Here is a 9,514-nt window from a genome sequence, read left to right on the forward strand (position 1 = left end):
TGTCTTCTTCCTTGCTGAGCGGCCTTTCAGGTTATGTCAATATAGGTACTTTTTTGCACCTATTTCCCCCAGCATCTTCACAAGGTCCCTTGCTGCTGTTCTGGGATTGATTTGCACTTTTCGCACCAAAGTACGTTAATCTCTAGGAGACGGGGCGCGTCTCCTTCCTGAGCGGTATGACTGCTGCGTGGTCCCATGGTGTTTATACTTGCAAACTATTATTTGTACAGATGAACGTCATACCTTCAGGCGTTTGGAAATTGCTCCCAAGGATGAACCAGACTTGTGGAGGTCTACAATGTTTTTTCTGTGGTCTTGGCTGATTTCTTTTGATTTTGCCATGATGTCAAGCAAAGAGGCACTGAGTTTGAAAGTAGGCCTTGAAATACATCCACAGGTACACCTCCAATTGACTCAAATTATGTCAAGTAGCCTATCAGAAGCTTATAAAGCCATAACATTTTCTGTAATTCTTCAAGCTGTTTAAAGGCACAGTCAACTTAGTGTATGTAACTTCTGACCCACTGGAATTGTGATACAGTGAATTATAAGTGAAATAATCTCTCTGTTAACAATTGTTGTAAAAATGACTTGTCATGCACTAAGTATATGTCCTAACCGAATTGCCAAAACTATAGTTTGTTAACAAGAAATGTGTGCAGTGGGTGAAACAAGTTTTAATGACTCCAACCTAAGTGTATATAAACTTCCGACTTCAACTGTAGGCGTACAGAGGCCCATTATCAGCAACTATCACTCCTGTGTTCCAGTGGCACGTTCTGTTAGCTAATCCAAGTTTATCATTTTAAAAGGCTAATTGATCATTAGAAAACTCTTTTGCAAATATGTTAGCACAGCTGAAAATTGTTGTCCTGATTAAAAGAAGCAAGAAAACTGGCCTTCTTTTAGACTTGTTGAGTATCTGGAGCATCAGCATTTGTGGGTTCGATTACAGGCTCAAAATGGCCATAAGCAAAGCACTTTCTTCTGAAACTCGTCAGTCTATTCTTGTTCTGAGAAATGAAGGCTATTCCATGTGAGAAATTGCAAAGAAGCAAGAAAACCTTCTCAGAACAAGAATCGACTGACGAGTTTCAGAAGAAAGTGCTTTGTTTATGGTCGGGGTCTGAGCTTAATGTTGCAAGTTAGAATAGTAGAATACACAAGGTTCAATTTCAAAATGTGGTTGTGCATCAGCAGTCTTTCTCTTATTGTCAGTCACTCAATTATCCCACGTCAGCAATTGTTTGGGGGGGGATTGGTAAATTAGTCTAGTGGGCAGCTTTCTAAACTTAGAAGTCATGGTCAAATTACCGGCCGAGGGCGGCCCCCATTGATTTTGTTAGTCAGTCTCACTCAGATATCATATTAAAAACTCCAAACATTTCTCTCCCCCCTACGGCAGCTAATTTTATTTTCCGCTTCATGGCAAAATGAGTAGAATTGCATGAAAATGAGTCATGAAAGTGAAAATCTTCTTGCCGCCCCAATGGCAAAATGTGTAGAATTGCAGTGGGGGGGGGGGGTACAAATGTGGGTGTGCAGGTTCACGAGCAACTGCGTCCCCACGTGACATTGTTTTGTGTCCCCCACCCCCGTCAACGTTGCCCATCCCTGCTCTAATTCTTGTAGCTATACATTCTTTGATACACGCCTACATTTACACGTAGACTCTCTTTCTCTCTCACACACACTTTCGCGGTCCACTGAATCTGCTGAGTCAGGGTATTGTTATTTCCTCTTTCCCCCCTCCCCATCTGTAGCAGCAGTCCCGTTTTGAGCAATGTAAAACACGACAGTTGCACATCTCTCTCTGTTCCCCCTTTCCATTCCTCGGCCATGCGTTCTGCATATATAGATTTAAAAGCCATAGCCCCCTCAGTCAGCCGACATCAGAAAACACACACACACACACGGAGGCAGCCCCTCTGACAGTCTTCTGCGCCATACTGTATGTCCTGTCTACGTGTGGGCCCGGGCCTCCCTCCCACCCTGCTGCCTGTTCTGCTGCTTCCCACGGCATGTCCCTGGTGCCTCCATGGTTCTGCTCACATAACCACGGCCCCCTAATTTAGGGTATGTCAAATCATGTGCATCAGAGATGGCTATGTTTGCTGAATTTGTGACTCTGGTGGGTGCTAGCCTATTAGTAGTTGCTGCAAATGTCTTTATTGGCGAGGGTATCTTATTCCACTGAATGGAATACCCCTGTGATACCTTGCCTACCGCAAATGTGTCATTATTTTCTTGTTTCGTTTACTTTTTATCATGATCTTTTGTTCACTCGGGTCACACAATATTTATTATTTTCCTATCAACTGCTAATTCCTCTCTCGGTATCTCTCTGGCTCTGTGTGCAGTCTCTCTCTCTCTCTCTCTCTGTCTTTTTCTCTCTCTCTCTCTGTCTTTTGCTCTCTCTCTCTCTCTCTCTCTGTCTTTTTCTCTCTCTGTCTTTTTCTCTCTCTCTCTCTGTCTTTTGCTCTCTCTCTGTCTTTTGCTCTCTCTCTCTCTGTCTTTTGCTCTCTCTCTCTCTGTCTTTTGCTCTCTCTCTCTCTCTCTCTCTCTCTCTCTGTGTGCATCTCTCTCTCTCTCTCTCTCTTTCTCTCTCTGTGTGCAGTCTCTCTCTCTCCCTGTGTCTCTCGCTCTCTCTCTCTCTGTGTGTGTCTCTCTCTCTCTCGCTCTCTCTGTGTGTATCTCTCTCTGCTGCAAAGTCAGACCTCATCATCCCACAGGAACAAATCTCTCTGTCCCCAAAATGTTCCATTTGGAAAGTATTAGGTTGATACATTTTGCATGGCGTCCTATTTTAGTAGTGGAACGGAACAGACTTGCATTTTAGCGGTGTCAGCTTTCAAGCAGAAAGGTACTGGGTGAGCAGTCCTGTCTTCTGAAACCTCGCTGAAGAGGATCAGACCTGAAGTAAATCAGATTTAAGAGGAGATACTCTGAGAATATGAATAGACTCGTAAAAAGAACAGGATATTTTCACTTTCTTAGACTACTTACCTCTTGTCACTTTGCCTAAAAGTAATCTATGGGGCCATTAGAGACTGTCGTCAACGGTTCAGATTAGTTTCAAAAGCCTACTAACTTGAGCTGGTCACTGAACTGGTCACTCACAAATTCATAACTATATAGACAGTACACAGTGTACTTACTGTGAATGGTGATTTTTTTTTAAACACTTCCCCCTTTCTTTTCTCCCAGGCTATGCCTTCCTGCTGTTCCAAGAGGAGACCTCTGTCCAGGCCCTGATTGATGCCTGCATTGAGGAAGATGGCAAGCTTTACCTGTGTGTCTCCAGCCCAACTATCAAGGACAAGCCAGTAAGTGAATGCTACATAATTATACTGTTGTATAATACCTTTTTCACACTACTGAGCCAAACCAAGCCAAGCAGACCTGTACTATGCCATTCTGGTTACATATTCACCATAGCTGCTGGAACTGTGCTGGTAAGGAAAATAACAAAGGTGGTACGGGTCAGGTTGCCACAATCATGTGAAAAGGGTATGAGTGTGAATTCCTTGTCAGACACAGTCCTTTGTGAATTACGTATCTCTCTTCTCCAGGTCCAGATCCGCCCCTGGAACCTAAGTGACAGTGACTTTGTGATGGACGGCTCCCAGCCGCTGGACCCCCGAAAGACCATCTTTGTGGGGGGCGTGCCCCGGCCTTTACGTGCAGGTAGGGGATTGGTCAAAGTGCCTGTTGATCAGTGGATAAGTTGGTGGGTTGTCTGTGTAAGGCTGACTAGCATAGACTGTCGCCGGCAGGCTGTAATCAAAAATAAAGTTGTTCCTGTGAGAAAGCAATCCACTTTGTTTCCAGGCGGTGAGCCAACTGGTGGTCATGTAAAGTATTCATGCAAGGCCCATTAGGTGGTATGCTTGGGCCAAACATCACTGACTGTCTGTCTGGTTTGTGACCTATGCTAATTATAACAACAGTCACAAGAATGTTACTGACTATTGGCGAAGAATGTTGTTTGAAGTTGAATGTCGCATCGGGTTGTCTCAACAAAAATGAATTTCAACTTTTTTCCTCCATTTTCTTGAGACAAACTACACGCGGGCAGTCATAACATTCTCTCGCTCTGTCTCCATCTTTCTCTCGCTCCTTCTCCCTCATCTTTCTCTCGCTCTCTCACTCCATCTCTTTCTCTCCATCTCTATCTCTCCATCTCTAGTGGAACTAGCAATGATCATGGACAGGCTGTATGGCGGCGTGTGCTATGCCGGCATCGACACTGACCCGGAGCTCAAGTACCCCAAGGGGGCGGGCCGCGTGGCCTTCTCCAATCAGCAGAGCTACATCGCTGCCATCAGCGCCCGATTCGTTCAGCTGCAGCACAATGACATTGACAAACGGGTTAGTGAGACCAATCACTGTATTCAAAATGTCTCTGTATCAACAGTGATTCAGGAGTTGCCCTAAACGCTGGATAACGGGGAGATATATTTAGCAGATGAATAATGACTGGGTTGTGTTCATTCGGGCACGCAGCAGAAAACATTTTGCAACAAGAAACAAAAAGGAGCGTTTTTCATTGGACCAGCACAGGTAGTACCTCCCTGTTTCAGTCGTTTTTTTTTCTCTCCATTTGGTGCCGAATAAACATGACCCTAGTTTTACCTCCCTGTAGGCTTTCCTATGGTGTGCTGCTGTGGATCTGAACCATTTAACTCAAATTCAGTCTCTCTATACATAAGAGCTGTCATTATACGCTGATTTCCAACCAACCGCTCAGCGAGCCGACAGTACGGGGAGCCCCGGTTAGGTCTGTGGAACTGTGTAATCACCCTGGCCTTTGGCTGCTGGAGGGCTAACAGAAGTCCCAGACGCGGGGAGGGTTTAATTATAGGACTTCCCTATACATGTATATTAACTTCAGCTCTGCTGTTGACGGGTTATTCTGAGCCCGATCAAGTACGGCCGATCGTGCCCAACCAAGACTGATCGTCTGCCAGCCCAGAGAGGTTTGGCTCATTGGGGGCTGCTCGGTCCACACTCACTATGGGCTGCCATCATCTAATATCCAACCCCAGTGGCTGGTTGAGCAGACTGTGAATTCGGCCCTGGTCAATGAAGACACTTAGTCCAAGAGTAGGAGTGCTCTTATCTCTGAGACACGTTTTTAATGTGGGCCCAGATCACTAGACCACTAACAAGGCACGTGATGGGCTATAGATGAGATCTCTGCACTGCAAACCCTCACTATCAGCCATAGAGATGGTATGAGAGAAATCTATTTTCCAGATCTTTATATTTGTCTGAGGCCAAGGGAAGCTTGGAATGAATGAGGGGATACTGGCTGGGGGGTACGTTGTTGGAGGCTCTACCCAGAAAGGCCCCCCTCTCCCTCCCATCCATACACACTATAGCCCCATTTGGTCAACCACTACTATGCCACACCCAAGTTCTCTCAGGGTAAAGTAATGTCCATGCTTGTGGTTGAGGCCTAAGGCCTCGTTCACTGGTGTCCAACCGCGCCACTTTTGTTTTCACGTTTCATTTCAGTTCCACCCTAGCAACATAATCATTCCATTAACAGTAAATGGCCTCTTGGAATTGTCTTAATGATAGGCCAGAATAGTTCAATTACCTCAGACCATTGTGGTACTCACTAAGGTGATAATTGCATTTAATAGCCTGGGTGTCATTCTGTTTCTGGGTCATATTCATTAGTGCACACCCTGGAAAAACATTGCAATGGAAAACAAAAAGAGCCTTTCTTATTGGGCACATTCAGGTAGTCTCTCCCTGTTTCAGTCCATTTTGGTGCCTAATGAATACCCAGCTTTGGCAGCTTGTCATGTCTTTCCAATGCACTCGTTGTGGACAGTTCTTGTTGAGCTCAGACAGACAGTGTTTTACAATATGTATCTCCAGGGCTGGGGGTTTAAAGAGGACACTTAGTTACACTGTCCTGTGCCCAAGAACACTAAAAAGTATCCTGCCTAAATGACTACTGACCCGTAGCACTCACGTCTGTAGCCATGAAGTGCTTTGAAAGGCCGGTCATGGCTCACATCAACACCATCATCCCAGAAACCCTAGACCCACTCCAATTGGCATAGCGCCCCAACAGATCTAGAGATGATGCAATCTCTATTGCACTCCACACTGCCCTTTCCCACCTGGTCAAAAGGAACACATATGTGAGAATGCTGTTCATTGACTACAGCTCAGCATTCAACACCATAGTGCCCTCAAAGCTCATCACTAAGCTAAGGACCCTGGGATTAAACACCTCCCTCTGCAACTGGATCCTGGACTTCCTGATGGGCTGCCCCCAGGTGGTAAGGGTAGGTAATAACACATCCGCTATGCTGATCCTCAAAACGGGGGCCCCTCAGGGGTGCGTGCTCAGTCCCCTCCTGTACTCCCTGTTCACTCATGACTGCACGGCCAGGCACGACTCCAACACCATCAAGTTTGCCAATGATACAACAGTGGTAGGCCTGATCACCGACAATGACGAGACAGTCTATAGGGAGGAGGTCAGAGACCTAGCCGTGTGGTGCCAGGATAACAACCTCTCCCTCAACGTGATCAAGACAAAGGAGATGATTGTAGACTACAGGAAAAGGAGGACCGAGCATGCCCCCATTCTCATTGACGGGGCTGTAATGGAGCAGGTTGAGAGCTTTAAGTTCCTTGGCGTCCACATCACCAACAAACGAACATGGTCCAAGCACACCAAGGCAGTCGTGAAGAGGGCACGACGTAACCTATTCCCCCTGAGAAGACTTAAAAGATTTGGCATGGGTCCTCAGATCCTCAAAAGGTTCTATAGCTGCACCCTCAAGAGCATCCTGACAGGTTGCATCACTGCCTGGTATGGCAACTGCTCGGCCTCTGACCGCAAGGCACTACAGAGGGTAGTGTGTATGGCACAGTACATCACTGTGTCAGAGGAAGGCCCAAAAAAATTGTCGAAGACCCCAGCCACCCTAGTCAAAGACTGTTCTCTCTGCTACGGCACGGCAAGCGGTACCAGAGCGCAAAGTCTAGGTCCAAGAGGCTACTAAACAGCTTCCACCCCAAGCCATAAGGCTCCTGAACATCTAATCAAATGGCTACCCAGACTATTATTATTTCCCCCTCCCCCAATCTATGCATAGTCACTTTAATTATTCTACCTACATGTACATATTACCTCGACTAACCGGTGCCCCCGCACATTGACTCTGTACCGGTACCCCCTGTATATAGTCTCGCTATTGTTATTTTACTGCTGCTCTTTAATTATTTCTTTCTTCCTTTTTCATTTATTTATTTTTAAAATTCTTAACTGCGTTGATTAAGGGCTTGTACGTAAGCATTTCAATGTAAGGTTGTATTTGGCGCATGTGACAAATAAAATTTGATTTGGCTTTCAGGCTGTAGTGGAGGGACCTCCTGAATGTAACCAGGCCATGCTCACACACCGTGTCATCTCCATGGAGACACAGATTAGATAGTCTGTCCCTCAGCAACGGTCATCGGACTCGAATTCTCTCGCGTGTGTGTAGAAGTATACCTGCTTCGGTGCATAGAGTCCCAGACAGTGGTCTAAGAATGTTGTGTAACACTTGGACACATGGCAGCCATTTTCAATCTACAATATTCGCCACACCAGTTTTTGCAGGGCTTTACCCATAGAGAGGAAAATAAGAACAGCCAGAGACAGAAACACAACTTTGAGAAGTTGATATTTTGAACCTTTAGGAAGTCACAGTGGTATTATAGGGGTAAATAATACATTAACGTTTCCGGACACAGGAGCTAATGGCACTATCTTGCAATTGGTCAAACGTTTTGCATAAAACGTATAGACTACCTTTGTTTACATTCTGACAGTAGAGATTCAAGTTTGAATCAATATTCAAGTTTGAGTTCAATCTTCTCCTCAGGCCAAGAAGTTAATAAACCAAAGTGTCTCCTTTCTCTGACTTTTGACCTTCAGGTTGAGGTGAAGCCTTACGTCTTGGACGACCAGATGTGTGACGAGTGCCAGGGGGCGCGTTGCGGGGGGAAGTTTGCCCCCTTCTTCTGTGCCAACGTCACCTGCCTGCAGTACTACTGTGAGTACTGCTGGGCCAGTATCCACTCCCGGGCGGGCCGAGAGTTCCACAAGCCACTGGTGAAGGAGGGGGGAGACCGCCCTCGACAAGTGTCCTTCCGCTGGAGCTGATGGGGTCGAGATGAGCCCTCGCGCCCCCCCCCCCCTCCCCACCACCTCGACATCAGTGAAGAGAACTACAAATACATGGCTCTTTCTCTTTCAAACTACAACGCTTGACTACAAACTCATTGTCCAGTGTACTCTTATGATAATAGGGTGAAAAAAAAAATGTATTGCGTAAGTCTATCTGCTTAGAATTTGCACTGTGGCACAAATACTCACTAAACACACATGGAATGGTATGTTAGAGAAACCTGATTTTTGTTTGAGTCCCCTGTTCCATGACCGGGTGGGTCAGTGTCTCCTGTAGAACCCCACTGAGCTCTGGTAGAAGTGATACTATACAGTACATATATATTTAAAAGGTATATATTTTTTGGTTTTATATATCTATCTATACATGTATAGATAATTACATTCTATGTGAAAGGAACATGCACTTATTATTATTATACATTTTTAGGATATTTCCCCTTGTAAAAAATATTACCAAAGGCAAAAATAGAATTAATGCGTACAGAAAAACGGAAAAGGTGGCATAAGATGTAGCAAGACTAAGCAATTATCCAGTAGTGTGGGCCACAGTAGCCCAGATAAAACTAACATGGCTATATTTTCTCTCTATTTTGACTTTGAAAATAGTCAAATGAATACCTCAAGGCGAAATCCGATTTTGCTTTGCTTTTGATTTAGTAGGTCTTTGGGTTTTTTTCAACCTAATTTTTCTAGCATTATGTTAATGTATTGCCACAATAGCTTTTGCTGCTAAATCCATGGTATTAACAGATACCGTAGTAATTTATTCAGGCTAGGGTGTTATAGCAATTATGATCGCACCTGGTGACAAGGATGATGACAGGCTATCATTGTAGGTAGACTTGCGGTTGGGCCAGTAACCGAAAGGTCGCTGTTTTGAATCCCCGAGCCGACTGTGATAAATCTGTTGATCTGCCCTTGAGCAAGGCACTTAAACCCTAATTGCTTCTATGAGTAGCTCTGGATGAGAGCGTCTGCTATTTTTTTATAATGATGAGGAGGGGGGGGGGGGGGGGGTTGTATGTTGCGGGGTAAATGGGGGGGGGTCGCCCCTTAATGCATGTATACAGTTTTTCAATCAAGTTGCTGCATGCAATATAATTTCAGTATCATGTCTACTATTCAATTCTGCCCATGTTTGCACAACATGCTATAGGTGTACGTACAACTAGCAAGGAACTGGACACTAGGGAAGACAGACTGGTCAAAAATCCAACACCTTCAGTGAGATGTAAGTTAATAACCACAGGGGCAGTATGAACACTGCTTCTGCACAAGGTGGCTAACCTAACCAGATTACGAAAACGT

The 9,514-nt window shown here is 45.2% G+C and overlaps 1 pseudogene; it reads left to right on the forward strand.

The window, feature by feature from the left end:
* The window catches only part of LOC129836149 (cytoplasmic polyadenylation element-binding protein 3-like), a 64,390-nt pseudogene extending 55,176 nt beyond the window's left edge, over window positions 1-9,214 (forward strand).
* Window positions 9,215-9,514: the final 300 nt, after the last annotated feature.

The sequence above is a fragment of the Salvelinus fontinalis genome, chromosome 37 (genome assembly GCF_029448725.1).
Source record: "Salvelinus fontinalis isolate EN_2023a chromosome 37, ASM2944872v1, whole genome shotgun sequence".
NCBI lineage: Eukaryota > Metazoa > Chordata > Actinopteri > Salmoniformes > Salmonidae > Salvelinus > Salvelinus fontinalis.